This window comes from Schistocerca gregaria, chromosome 8, assembly GCF_023897955.1.
Source record: "Schistocerca gregaria isolate iqSchGreg1 chromosome 8, iqSchGreg1.2, whole genome shotgun sequence".
Lineage (NCBI taxonomy): Eukaryota > Metazoa > Arthropoda > Insecta > Orthoptera > Acrididae > Schistocerca > Schistocerca gregaria.
In genome coordinates this window covers 88,964,252-88,978,302 of record NC_064927.1, presented here as the reverse complement: position 1 = coordinate 88,978,302, position 14,051 = coordinate 88,964,252, and the positions used below count along the sequence as shown (strand labels likewise).

Here is a 14,051-nt window from a genome sequence, read left to right as displayed (position 1 = left end):
AGTTTGACTGATGAGATAGTGAATGAAAAACAACAGAGCTCAGTTGAAAACTTATTCAGTTAAAGAATTAAACATATGGGAATAAAATAGAACTTGTGGATGGGATGTCTGCCACAAAGAAGACCAACAAAACAATTATTTTACTATAAACCTTAAAGAAAACACGATACAAGAAGACTGTAGAAAACAAAAGTAACCATCTGTATGAAAACACAAGTGACGGATGATGCAGGTAACGATGCGGTTCCAGACTGTGGCGCCTAGAACCGCTCAGCCACCCCTGCCGGCTAACACTCTGAACATCTAAAGCACTGAAAATTGGACGCACACACACACACACACACACACACACACACACACACACACACACACCACGTTTGCAAACCGCCTCATAACAATCACCACCCTACCGGCATTAATACGCAAGTAAACAGCAGTACTTATTCGCAAAGAACCAATACGCCTAAAATTTACGACAACGGTTTTACAAACTTCAGGTTTCCAATAAAACTCAACTTTCAGTCCGTAGATTTCGAGCTAAATCCCGATTGTCTTTTTCATCCTCGGGATGCCACAAAGTCTTTTCTTATACTAAACTACTCAGTTTCTGACAGTCCATATTTGAGTGGATTACTGGCAGTTTGTGAAGCAGAAACTAAGATCTAGGCAACGTGTGACGGTGGATCGTTCTCGCCTAAACATCGTTACTGAAGACAGGCGAGAAAATGGCGTATGGACGCATCCTCTGAATGCAGCTTGTCCACACAGCAGACGCTTCCACCAGTTATAACGGCTGCTCAAAAGTTATCCAGAGCTCTTTTACAGATAGTTAAGATGTCACAACAATTTTTTCAGTTTACTTTGAATCTTTTGCAGGAGAATAGTTTGAGACATGAAGATTAGACCCAAAATTTTTGCCTAGGTACTGTTGAATTGCGACTCGTACGCCCACTCACTCTCTGATGACATTTCGTCAGTTGTTATCTACATTTACTCCAAAACACTACATCTGACACTTCCAGATTTTCGTGCTGGCACAGTAGCGAAAAAAAGAAAACAAATTAGGCGAAACAGATGAGCTAATTTCCAAATATTACAACAGTTAATATTATCGGTCAGGAAGCCACGATGATGCCTCTGGTCCCAGCTAGTTTTGCGTCCATAAACGGTTGAAATTAGGGCCCGTTTAAAATAATCAGTTACAGTTCTCACAACATTACTGTCTGCGTATGGCGGTTTCATTGCTACGGTACTGTGAATTTAGACACAAACTATTTCTCGCAACATACTTACAGCGTTTGAAGTACCAGCATTGCGTGGCAGGATAAATGAATTAGTTTTTGGCAGTTCTTCGCCACGTTATTTTTAAATTTATTTTATGGTATACCGAGTGTTACAAAAAGGTACGGCCAAACTTTCAGGAAACATTCCTCACACACAAAGAAAGAAAATATGTTATGTGGACATGTGTCCGGAAACGCTTACTTTCCATGTTAGAGCTCATTTTATTACTTCTCTTCAAATCACATTAATCGTGGAATGGAAACACACAGCAACAGAACGTACCAGCGTGACTTCAAACACTTTGTTACAGGAAATGTTCAAAATGTCTTCCGTTAGCGAGGGTACATGCATCCACCCTCCGTCGCATGGAATCCCTGATGCGCTGATGCAGCCCTGGAGAATGGCGTATTGTATCACAGCCGTCCACAATACGAGCACGAAGAGTCTCTACATTTGGTACATTTGGAACCGGGGTTGCGTAGACAAGAGCTTTCAAATGCCCCCATAAATGAAAGTCAAGAGGGTTGAGGTCAGGAGAGCGTGGAGGCCATGGAATTGCTCCGCCTCTACCAATCCATCCGTCACCGAATCTGTTGTTGGAAAGCGGGAGAACACTTCGACTGAAATGTGCAGGAGCTCCATCGTGCATGAACCACATGTTGTGTCGTACTTGTAAAGGCACATGTTCTAGCAGCACAGGTAGAGTATCCCGAATGAAATCATGGCGGTGACTCGAGGAAGTACAGTACATACTGGCGAAACTAAAATGAGCTCTAACAATCAAATTAAGCGTTTCCGGCCACATGTCCACATAACAACTTTTCTTTATTTGTGTGTGAGGAATGTTTCCTGAAAGTTTGGCCGTACCTTTTTGCAACACCCTGTATATTTGACCTCTAGCTCCCCAGTTATTTAGCCAATTACATTCTCTACATACATACATACATACAGAAGTAAATTAATGAAAAGCGGCTTTTTTTTACACAACTTTATTAAGTGACACGATCATTCTGGCCTTTATATTAGGCTATTATCAAATCCATCTGAAAGCTATGGGGTAGAGAAGGGGCGTCAATCCTGCTACTTCAACCTTGACCATTTTGCATTGGCTTTTTACAGCACAACATTCAGATTCATTTGACTATGGCCACCTTAAAGAACGAAACCTGTCGTGTGAACTTAGTAAAGTTCTAAAGAAAGGGAACTGGAGCGACATTTCAATACATGAAGAAGCTAATAAAAGGAAATGTTTTTACTAATTCACTGAGTCATCAACACCCAAACCAAGCCAGTAAGTATAGAACGTGACCTTCGAGAGCGTTTGTCCTACTGTGGGCATAGTTTTTCGAAATTCCGGCCCTAAGGGTGTGAAATAAGGGATGAAAGATTCTTCAAAATATGTCGCTATGGAGGCCATTTTGAAGCTAAAAGTAAAACCGTCCGGCCTATTTGCTTTCTCGGCCAGAAATTGTTTCTGCATATTTGGAAATTCAGCCCCTAGTAGGGTGAAATAGTAGGTGAACGTTTTTAAATTAAATTTTTACGGAATTACTTAAGCTTCCTTTTAAAGGTACTTCTAAGAAAACTGGTATCTGACTTCTCGGTTAGAAATAAATAAATACATATTTCAGTGTTTTTGGAAATTCAGTGCCTTATGATCTGAAAGATGCCTGAAAAGTTTCACGATATATATCGTTATGAAAAAGCAGAATCGGTTTCTGGTCAGACGCACATTCGGAAAAGACTATGCTTCTATGACTTAAATTAGTATGAACATTTTAGACACTTTTTTTGTGTACGACACTCTCCATTGCCTAAGGTTTAGTTACAATGTCAAAAAAAAAGATGTTTTTTGTACAACATAAATGAAGAGCGCCCAGTTTAACAATTTATCGGCCAATGTCAAGACCTCATAAAATTTATCATTACGATCATTTAACCTGTAATGTTTTTAAGTTAAATTATTTATTGTGCTTAGCATTGTTAACTGCAATTTCAACGTTAAGAAACAAATCTGATGCACAACAGTATGCAAGTGGATTGTATCTTCGCTTACAATATTTGGTTATCTAAAAACTATTCTCTTTCAGACGCTAGGCAGCTGTTTCCTGAAAATGAATCAATTAGCCGAAAACTAGTTTGAAATAAACAAAAAATAACAAAAGTGTACTGTTATTTAACCTTAAAAAATTAGGTGTTGTAATTTGTTTTATATAACAGTCACATTAATTTTTCAGTAGTTTAAATATACGTTTATAAAATGATTTGTTATACTTACTAAGCAAACTAATCATTACTGATGATAAAATACATGTCACATTTAATTGAGATTCCATGTACGGAATTACCCTTTTGAGATGTGAGAATTCAGTACCGGGTGTAAGACGGGCGTTAATGGTTCTACGAACACTTATCAGATTAGTCTCTTGTTTTTTAACTCGCTTTATAAAATTAAAGTTGTGGAAACATTTTAACTATGCAAAGACTCGTAGCCATGTACAGGGTCACTAACTCCTTCAAATAGTTTAGATTTACAGTATAAGTGAGTTCCTTGTCACACACACACACACACACACACACACACACACACACACACACTACTGCAGATTTTTGTACGCTTACTGCCGACACTACTCGGAGCTTTCCTTTTTGCCTTATACAGGGTGTTTCAAAAATGACCGGTATATTTGAAACGGCAATAAAAACTAAACGAGCAGCGATAGAAATACACCGTTTGTTGCAATATGCTTGGGACAACAGTACATTTTCAGGCGGACAAACTTTCGAAATTACAGTAGTTACAATTTTCAACAACAGATGGCGCTGCAAGTGAAGTGAAAGATATAGAAGACAACGCAGTCTGTGGGTGCGCCATTCTGTACGTCGTCTTTCTGCTGTAAGCGTGTGCTGTTCACAACGTGCAAGTGTGCTGTGGGCAACATGGTTGATTCCTTAGAACAGAGGATTTTTCTGGTGTTGGAATTCCACCGCCTAGAACACAGTGTTGTTGCAACAAGACGAAGTTTTCAACGGAGGTTTAGTGTAACCGAAGGACCGATAAGCGATACAATAAAGGATCTGTTTGAAAAATTTCAACGGACTGGGAACATGACGGAAGAACGTGCTGGAAAGGTAGGGCGACCGCGTACGGCAACCACAGAGGGCAACGCGTAGCTAGTGCAGCAGGTGATCCAACAGCGGCCTCGGGTTTCCGTTCGCCGTGTTGCAGCTGCGGTCCAAATGACGCCAACGTCCACGTATCGTCTCATGCGCCAGAATTTACACCTCTATCCATACAAAATTCAAACGCGGCAACCCCTCAGCGCCGCTAGCATTGCTGCACGAGACACATTCGCTAACGATATAATGCACAGGACTGATGACGGCGATATGCATGTGGGCGCAGCTTTTGGTTTACTGACGAAGCTTATTTTTACCTGGACGGCTTCGTCAATAAACAGAACTGGCGCATATGGGGAACCGAAAAGCCCCATGTTGCAGTCCCATCGTCCCTGCATCCTCAAAAAGTACTGGTCTGGGCCGCCATTTCTTCCAAAGGAATCATTGGCCCATTTTTCAGATCCGAAACGATTACTGCATCACGCTATCTGGACATTCTTCGTGAATTTGTGGCGGTACAAACTGCCTTAGACGACACTGCGAACACCTCGTGGTTTATGCAAGATGGTGCCCGGCCACATCGCACGGCCGACGTCTTTAATTTCCTGAATGAATATTTCGATGATCGTGTGATTGCTTTGGGCTATCCGAAACATACAGGAGGCGGCGTTGATTGGCCTCCCTATTCGACAGACATGAACCCCTGTGACTTCTTTCTGTGGGAAACTTGAAAGACCAGGTGTACCGCCAGAATCCAGAAACAATTGAACAGCTGAAGCAGTACATCTCATCTGCATGTGAAGCCATTCCGCCAGGCACGTTGTCAAAGGTTTCGGGTAATTTCATTCAGAGACTACGCCATATTATTGCTACGCATGGTGGATATGTGGAAAATATCGTACTATAGAGTTTCCCAGACCGCAGCGCCATCTGTTGTTGACAATTGTAACTACAGTAATTTCGAAAGTTTGTCTGCCTGAAAATGTACTGTTGTCCCAAACATATTGCAACAAACGGTGTATTTCTATCGCTGCTCGTTTAGTTTTTATTGCCGTTTCAAATATACCGGTCATTTTTGAAACACCCTGTAACATGTTCATGTACATTGAAGTTTACATTTATGTCTATTACAGAGATAAGAACATGACTAGTATATAGACAAGACAGAGCTGACATTGGCATTTTACACGCGTCGGTTTCATGAGGTCCGATCTGCGAGCAAGATACAGCCGGCAACTGCCGCTGGAGCGCGCAGCGGTCGCGTAACAACGCGCGTACCGGACGCACAAGCCGGCGTTCAATAGCACGATGAACTCGGCACACTCAACGATGACATTCAAAATTAGTGATGGGCTAAACTGCCATTTTCCGATATCAGTCATTTCTGTGAATGCTACTTTTCAGTATCTGCTATTCTTAACTGTGATTTGTCGCAGTTAAGGAACGAAGGTCGCGTATCCCTCCGCCACTACTACTTCTGCGATTTCTGTAACTTCTGCGACTTACCACCGTATGAAAATGTTACTTCTGCTCACACAGAAAACTGCATCTCAACAAATCTGTCACTGGTAAGTAAGTTTTACGTTTGTTCTTCCGTTGGCTTTAATTATGTATTAAAGAAACAACTGTGAAAATATTAATAGTGTAATTAATATGTAAGTAGCCATACAGTAGCGTAATAGTTCGTGTTTAGAAAATGAATTCTAACATATTGTTATGTTCACAGGTACCCGAACTACATTTCAGTCACTCAGTAAATTGATAACTCAAAATATCATTGTGAACAGATCTAGAGAAATTGCCACTGCGTCTTTAGACCATTTTCGTCGCACGAGAGGTTAGTTTCTAAGTGTTGCGATGGACTTAATTACTTCTGTGAGATCGTTCTTGCAAATGTGAAATATACCCCATTGAGTGGCTTTCAATACAGCAAATATTAGCAATCTACTCTGTCAATTATATTGCTTGTAATTAGTGACAGCAAAAATTGTTTAATAATCCTTGTGATTTTGCAGACACCGTTCTGACTCTTGATTACTGGTTGCTGTACGTATCTATCCACATCAAGGCTATTGAGAGAGACTCGTGAAGATTCAAGACAGCTCTTAAAGGATTTGCAGTTTAAAAGTGACATAATGTGAAATAAGTGTGCAGATGAGTGATTAAACTGTGTTTTATTGAAGTTGTTATGGAATTTTAAAGGAATAATAAATGTTAAATACAGTGATTGAATAATGAAAATCTCATTTTCCACATGTTTAAGCCGTCTTATACCAGTAATTTTCCGCCACATATTTACTGGTAAACACTAGTTGAAGTGTGACACTGACCTGTAACATAGCCAGAGGTATAGAATATGCATTTTGAGGCTGTTGATATGAAAGTGGGAAGTACAGATCTTCCGGTTAAATCAGGAATAGCTTAAGTGCAGTACTTGAAAATAACACAGGAAAAGCTTACTTATGTAGGTGGTTGTAGTGTCGGCAAAAAGTTCGTGTGTGTGAAGTTGCCATGAAGAACACCAGGGGCAAAACTTTTATCCCGAGTCTTGAACTGTGCCAGAATAAAAGTGAGGCATTCATATGACTCAATAATGCTGTTTTCATTTCACTACACTTATACAGATGTCCGAGTTCTGCTGTGTTAACATTGCAAAGTCCTGTAGACATGTGGAGTATTAACCAAAATTGTCATATTGGAAGCAGAATCACATTTGTTACGTTACTTGATATTTTCAGGAGAAAAAGGCAATGTTGCTTCTTATTAATATAATACATTCAGAGTCACAGCTGTGTTTGACCAATCATAACTGATGCTGAATGTGCACGTCGTCATATAATGTGAAGGGCTTATTTCAATAGTGGTACAAGTCCATTACCTCCACTTTTCTGTCTATAATGCTTCTGAAATTAATGATCCAAACAAACATTAATAAAGGTTCATTTCTAGCAAGAAGCCATATGCTTGAATATTTCTGGTATCTCAACTGTACATTTTTCAGCGCTCATTTAACTTTACGACTCCGTATCACAAAATGAACAAAAATGAACTTGTACCACTAATGAAATAAGTCCTTCATACGCACACACAGCACACCGATCTCGTGAGGCACAAGGCTCTTATAACGAAGTACGTACGTCGTTCAACAGATGGCACTAGGAAAAGAATGTTAACTGCGCTTTTTAGTTGCTACTTGTGACTCTTAGTTGCGATTTGTCACTGAAATTGCAGAAAGCAGTATGGAATTCGGCCAACAGATGGCTCACGGCGTTTATTGTGAAATGCTACTTGCGACTGCTAACTGTGACTGAAATCGCAGTTAGATTTTGTAAAGTTGTTACTGTGATATCTGTGACTTATCAATCACTGTGTATCTAACAGATACGCGATTTCCTGCCCACCACTATTCAAAATCATAGTCTGTGCGCCGGCGGCTTTAAGGCCCCTACACATGCACCAACTTAATGACCGACCGTTTCGTAACAGCATACAGACACTGCACTCTGCGTTTACAGCGCCGCCCTGTTATTTGTTTGTCGTAAGTTCATTGTTTATGTTCTACGAGAGGTCGCTTGGTTTTACGCACAAGCGGAAAAGGGGTTGCCTTGGCTGTTTTAGGGGCAACGAGACTATACAGCTGAGAGAAAACTGTGGGCAAAGAAGTGGCTAATGCAAGGAAAGAAATTTACCCACGTTCTGTCACTTAAGCAGGTGGGAGCCGATGAGTTTCTAAACTATCTAACGAATGAAACATGCATTTCGGTGTTGCTGACCATCCTCAAACCAGTCCCAACGACAAAGAACACAGTTACGAGAGAGGCTGCAAGGAGACGCTCTTAGCTACATTACAATTTCTAGACAGTGGCAGAAGTTGTTGTATCCCTACTGTTATCAGCTAAAATGATTCCTGAAAGCCTCGCGGGATTAGCCGAGCGGTCTCAGGCGCTGCACTCATGAACTGTGCGGCTGGTCCCGGCAGAGGTTCGAGTCCTCCCTCCCTCCCTCCCTCCCTCGGGCATGGGTAGGTGTGTTTGTCCTTAGGATAATTTAGGTTAAGTAGTGTGTAAGCTTAGGGAGTGTTGACATTAGCAGTTAAGTCCCATGAGATTTCACACACATTTGAACATTTTAATTTGATTCCTGAAACCAGCAACGTTATTTGTAATTGACTGGGGAAATACATCATGCTAGAGCAAAATAATTATGTTCCTGTAAACGAAAGTAATTTATTCATGCGCGTAGTATTCCTGTAAACGTCATTAATTTATTCATGCGCGTAGTATAAAACATGACTTGTAAGTTTAAGAAATTTATTCCAGATTCGAATAAGAAAGACTACACATAATCTAATAAATACAACAATAGGTACATAACGAATGAAGCGTTTTGCAACTGTTGGAACTGAAAACAAAAAACACTATTGCTCTTCATAGACTTGGATAGGGACGAATTTTTTTAACACTTATACCAATAAAGCAAGTGCGTTTATTGAATTAACGTCCATTAAATGCCGATATTTCGGTTTTTAGATTTCATTTCTGGTAAATAACGGAAATAAAACCAAAAGAAACACAGAAGATCGATGGCTTCTGTCTATACGCCGTAGGAAACCAATATGGATTCATTTTGAAATAAAAGAGGAAAGTACTTCATTTCTTGCAACTATATTTGAGGACCTACGGAACAATACCCGATATATCCACTTTTGCTGTATTCGCGTGTTTGAGCTGTAGGAGGGAGAAACGGAAGTAATAATACATGCTGTCACAAAATAATTTTCAGCACAACGCGACATCAAGTTTTTTATGGTATGTTTCCTCTTTTTATAGCTTTTGGAGCCATTTAGAGATCCTCTAACGTCGACCAGTTGTACAATTTTGGAACACGTATTATGTTCGAGTATAATGACTTTTCTGGAGACTAGAAATCTATTCTGTAGGAATCAGCATGTATTTCGAAAAAGACGGTCTTGTGAAACCCAGCTTGCTCTATTCGTCCACGAGACTCAGAGGGCCATAGACAGGGGTTCACAGGTAGATGCCGTGTTTCTTGAATTCCGCAAGGCGTTCGATACAGTTCCCCACAGTCGTTTAATGAACAAAGTAAGAGCATATGGACTATTGTGTGATTGGATTGAAGAGTTCCTAGATAACAGAACGCAGCATGTCATTCTCAATGGAGAGAAGTCTTCCGGAGTAAGAGTGATTTCAGGTGTGCCGCAGGGGAATGTCGTAGGACCGTTGCTGTTCACAATATACATAAATGACCTTGTGCATAACATCGAATGTTCAGTGTGCTTTTTGCGGATGATGCTGTGGTATATCGAGAGGTTGTAGCAATGGAAAATTGTACTGAAATGCAGGAGGATCTGTTGCGGATTGATGCGTGGTGCAGGAAATGGCAATTGCATGTAAATGTAGACAAGTGTAATGTGCTGCGAATATATAGAAAGAAAGATCCCTTATCATTTAGCTACAAAATAGCAGGTCAGCAACTGGAAGTAGTTAATTCCATAAATTGTCTGAGAGTACGCATTAGGAGTGATTTAAAATGGAATGACCATATAAAGTTGATCGTCGGTAAAGCAGATGCCAGACTGAGATTCATTGGAAGAATCCTAAGGAAATGCAATCCGAAGAGAAAGGAAGTAGGTTACAGTACGCTTATTCGCCCACTGCTTGAATACTGCTCAGCAGTGTGGGATCCGTACCAGATAGGGTTGATAGAAGAGAGAGAGAAGATCCAACGGAAAGCAGCGCGCTTCGTTAGAGGATGATTTAGTAATCGTGAAAGCGTTACGGAGATGCAGGAGAGACGCTCTGTAGCTCGGTACGGGCTTTTGTTGAAGTTTCCAGAACATACCTTCACCGAAGAGTCAAGCAGTATATTGCTCCCTCCTACGTATATCTCGCGAAGAGACCATGAGGATAAAATCAGAGAGATTAGAGCCCACACAGAAGCATACCGACCATCCTTCTTTCCACGTACAATACGAGACTGGAATAGAAGGGAGAATCGACAGAGGTACTCAAGGTACCCTCCGCCACACACACCGTCAGGTGGCTTGCGGAGTATGGATGTAGATGTAGATGGGGGTGGGGGAGGGGTATTGGCTGTCGCGTGGTCCTAGCACCCACCAGATATCCCGACAAGGAAAGTAAGTAGGTCGGTCAAAACGGCCACACACGTCCAACTTATCGGTCGGACGGTCGGTTGGGGTGTGTGTGTGTGTGTGTGTGTGTGTGTGTGTGTGTGTGTGTGTGTGTGTGTGTGTGGAGGGGGGGGCGGAGCTTTAGAGAAGCACTGTGACGACATCCCCTTAAAAAAAGTTGGTCGGTAGGTCAAGACGCCAGCAAACTTCGGTCGGTCGGTCGGTCGGTGCGTGCATAAGGCCCTTTAGAGATACAATAGCCCGACATGCCGACAACGAGAAATGGTCGATCGGTCGGTCAAAACGTCCAACTTGTCGGTCGGTGGATTGGTTGGTGCTTGCGCAGGACAGAGAACGGTTTCGGGTACCTGTGGATGCGGTTGCAGTGCTGCTGACTAGTGGTGCCGGTGAGTCGGTGGCGTCCCGTTCGCCGCAGAGCGCCGTGCCATCAGAAGCAGCACGCGGTGGCTGCACCACTACTGCGTACAACACACCGCGCCGTCCCGCTTTCCCCGCCTCGACGTCTTCCGGCGCTCAACTGACGCCTGCGGAGCGGACGGAGCTGGCCCGGCCGCGGCTCCCAACAGGTGTCGCCGCGGTAGCTGCAGGCTGCAGACTCTCAGTGGCCGCGGGGGCGCCCAGTGGGCAGAGCGCTGCAGACGGAGGCCGCCCACGTGGCGCAGCTGAGGGCGTCTGCGTGCTCGGTGAGTAGCAGCAGCCGCGGTTAGCTCTGTGCCAGCTTCGGACGCGGTGTCCAATCTCAGGGCGGTGAGAGGTACATAACACCAACTAGTAACTTTGTACTCGACGTCAGGTTTTCATCACGGGCAAGGGTATCGTGAGAGGTGGCCCGAAAAGTGCGACAGGACCGCTGTTCTTCACTAGACACGTAACTCACCTGACGGACGGGATGAGCAGTAATCTCCCACTGTCTGCCGATGACGCTACGGTGTACGGAAAAACGCCGTCGTCGAGGAGGATAAACGATGACTTGGACATAAATTGTACTTGGTGTGATGAATGGTAGCTTGCTTTACACGTAGAAAAGTGAACAAAACCAGATCTGGTATGCCGTTATTCACTGGGACGTCCTGCGGCGTGTGTGGAGCAGCCTAGTCGCAAACAGAGTTCTGCCTCCGCGCACCATACCACATTTCCTTGTGGATAGGTGACAGTTGCGTCGAATGTGTATTTGTGGATTAGCCGAGCGGTTTAAGGCGCTGCAGTCATTCATGCACTGTGCAGCTGGTCCCGGCGTAGTTTAGAGTCCTCCCTCGGGCACGGGTGTGTTTGTTCGTCCTTAGGATAATTTAGGTTGTGTGTAAGCAGAGGGACTGATGACCTTAGCAGTTAAGTCCCATAACATTTCACACACACATTTGTGGATTGTAGCTCAGTCTAATGGATTCGTATACCAGGCGGGGCATTTAGAACTGTCTTTATAAATATCTGGTAAAGTAAAAAACGGATTTAAAAAAAGATTGCGATTTAAGTTGTTCGTGTCGGAGGGGGACATGCAGTGACATGAAAGTCGACCGCGCTGCCGCACCACCAGGGAGCGGAAGATCGCGGATTCGGATTCTCCGGGAGAAAAGTAGCCGATTTCGTCAACTGACATTGTTTTCGCAGCGGGACAAATGGTGCTCTAATCGACAAACACCAAAATGACTTAAAACCTCAGGACAAATGATGAGGAAATGTTAGATGTGGTGACTGTTGTCTGCGATACATTTTTTACCATTCAAATGATCTATAACAAGCAGCCCGATGGTAAGACAAAGGGACTCACATTAAAAAAGGCACTCCAAGGGGAACACAATAGTACTTCGTCCATGCTGCCGCATGTGGGCGTGATGAGTAGACTTTGTGACACTGGGTTCATTTGAGTTTTGGTCGTCATCGTGCTAACTTGGTTTTGAGTTTAGGTAGTTGGTGCGGTCACGTGGGTGTCTGTGCGTGCGAGTCGTGGCCAACCTGGGTGGGACTGCCGTAGGCTTTTGTAAGTAAGCTATTTTTGTTTTCTATAGTAATTGTGATGTTTCGCCTGCAGTATATTTATGGTAGGTCGGTTGTGTTTCAATTCATGTGGTGAATACGGAGTATTTGGGTTTTTGAGCTGCTGGTGTTTCGGTTCCACTTTTCGGAGTTGTAGGTGTTGGGTTTTTGGTATCGATAGCTGCGGTTCAGCTATATACGTCAAGGGAAACGTCAGATTCCTGTAGTTTAGCTGGTGTAGCGCAATTCTGAAATTTAAACTTTTTTGTATTTTTAGAGTGGCGCGGTATATATTTTATTGTTGTATATTTACCTTGTCTCCGCCCTAAACCGCCAATTATCCCCGGTTCTCCCGTTAGTTTCATTGTAATTTCCGAGTGACACGTTATTGTCATATTTATTTTTGTTGCCGTTTGTTGGCATGTGTATGTAGTGACGACATTGTCGCCATATTGTATACCCTGGAACTAGCTATTTCCGCCATAATGACGACTTAGAGTCGGATGGAATCGAACGCTTCTGATTTAGCTTTACCGTGATTTTCCTAACTCTCTTCAGGCAAATGCCGGGATGGTGCCTTCGAAAGGGCACGGCCGCTTTCCTTCCCCATCCCTCCCAAATCCGAGCTCCTGCTCCGTCTCTAATGCCCGAGTTGTCGACTGGACGTTAAGCACCAATCTCCCCTTGCCCCTGCTTTCGGTTAGAGGCTTTGGGGGAGGGTTCGTCAGTCGCCTGGCAGGTTCGACGCGGCCCGCCACCAACGCATCTCCTGTACGCGCACCATCTTGGACTAGCACTTTCATCCAACGTCCTCAGCCATGAGTTCGAAATATTATAATCCGTCTTCTACAGTTCTTGCCATTTATAGCTCTCTAATGCCATGGAAGCTATAGCCTAATGTAACACATGTCCCATCACCCAGTCCCTTCCTTTTGTGTTTTCCACACGTTCCTTTCGTCGCTAGTTCAGCAGAAAACTTCATTCCTTATCTCGTCAGTCCACTCACTATAGCACCACATTTCAAACACTTAACGAGTCTCTTGTTTTCTGGTCATCCCACAGTTCATAATTCACCTCCACAGTGCGTTGTATATGTGTGTTTCCAGAAATGTCTTCCTCAAATTAAGGCCAAAGATGATTATAGCAGATTTCTTTTGACCAGCAATGGCCTCTTTGAGCTAGTCTTCTGTTACATTCTTTAATTCAACTGGGCAAGGGTCCTAGGCTGACCAACACTTCTCAAAGATCCCAGAATGAGATTTTCACTCTGCAGCGGAGTGTGCGCCGATATGAAACTTCCTGACAGATTAAAAATGTGTGCCGGACCGAGAGTCGAACTCGGGACCTTTGCCACTGGCGGGCAAGTGCTCTACTATCTGAGCTACCCAAACAGGACTCACGACCCGTCCTCTCAGCTTTAATTCTATCAGTACTTCGTCTCCTACTTTCCAAACTTCACAGAAGCTCTTCCGTGAACCAGAAGAACTGGCACTCCTGGAAG

The 14,051-nt window shown here is 43.2% G+C and overlaps 1 protein-coding gene across 5 annotated transcripts in view; it reads right to left on the bottom strand.

Annotated features, from left to right (window-relative positions):
• Positions 1–14,051, bottom strand: part of LOC126285025 (copper-transporting ATPase 1) — a 535,387-nt gene that overhangs the window by 475,827 nt on the left and 45,509 nt on the right. Inside the window, exon 1 of one of the 5 annotated variants that reach the window (XM_049984348.1) lies at positions 10,924–11,078. The exons of the other annotated variants lie outside the window; for them this stretch is intronic. The gene's annotated coding sequence lies outside the window, so the exon portion shown is untranslated. Of the gene's footprint in view, positions 1–10,923; positions 11,079–14,051 lie in introns of those variants that run through there. 5 annotated transcript variants of the gene reach the window in all.